Below are 844 nucleotides of genomic sequence, written 5' to 3'. Positions count from 1 at the left end.
TTTTTTTTTTCAAAATATCCGACATTATTGATTTATTTTTAATCTGCAAAATCTTAAATTCTTATTAATTTCACAAAAAACGCACACCTGAAAGTATTCATTTTCATTCACATGCCTTTCACAGCATCTCACTAATGCAATTATTAATTTCAATTCATCTTATAAAATCTCGTTTTTGGAATTCTCTCTCTCTTTCATTTCACAAAAACTTACACCTGGAATTGACCATTTTCATTCATTGCATTAAATCTCGCACCTGGAATTTTTCATTTCACTTAATTTCACAAAAAAAAAAACTGGAATCATTCATTCTCAACAATTTCACAAAATTCATAACACGAAATGAAGCACTGTTATTCATTTCACAAAGATTTCTAACACCTGGAATCATTCATTTCACTTAATTTCACAAAATAACTCACCTGGCATTCATGATTCTCGTTCATTCAACAAAATCTTTCAACCTGCAATTAATCAACTGGAATGCTTCCTCTTGATTATATTCGGAAATTCTCTCGCCTGGAATTAATCCTTCTCATTCATATCACAAATCTTTCAACCTGGAATTAATCACCTGAAAAACTTACTTTTGATTATTTTCTGGAATTCTCTCACCTGCCATGAATCCCTCTCCCCTGCCATGAATCCCACTCACCTGGAAAGCTTCCCTGTGACCCACCTCTTACCTGCAGGAAGTGGGGAGGCACCTGCGTCGCGCGACTCAGTTCCAGCCTCAGGTTGCGGGCGGGGCGGTGCAAAGGCCACGCTCTCGTGATCACGCCCACGCCCGTCTCCATCACCATCTTCACTGTAGCGACCGGGCCGCCCCCCGTCCACCAGCCCT

This window comes from Penaeus monodon, chromosome 30 (genome assembly GCF_015228065.2).
Source record: "Penaeus monodon isolate SGIC_2016 chromosome 30, NSTDA_Pmon_1, whole genome shotgun sequence".
Lineage (NCBI taxonomy): Eukaryota > Metazoa > Arthropoda > Malacostraca > Decapoda > Penaeidae > Penaeus > Penaeus monodon.
The sequence above is the reverse complement of the archived record's forward strand: the minus strand, read 5'-3'. Positions refer to the sequence as shown.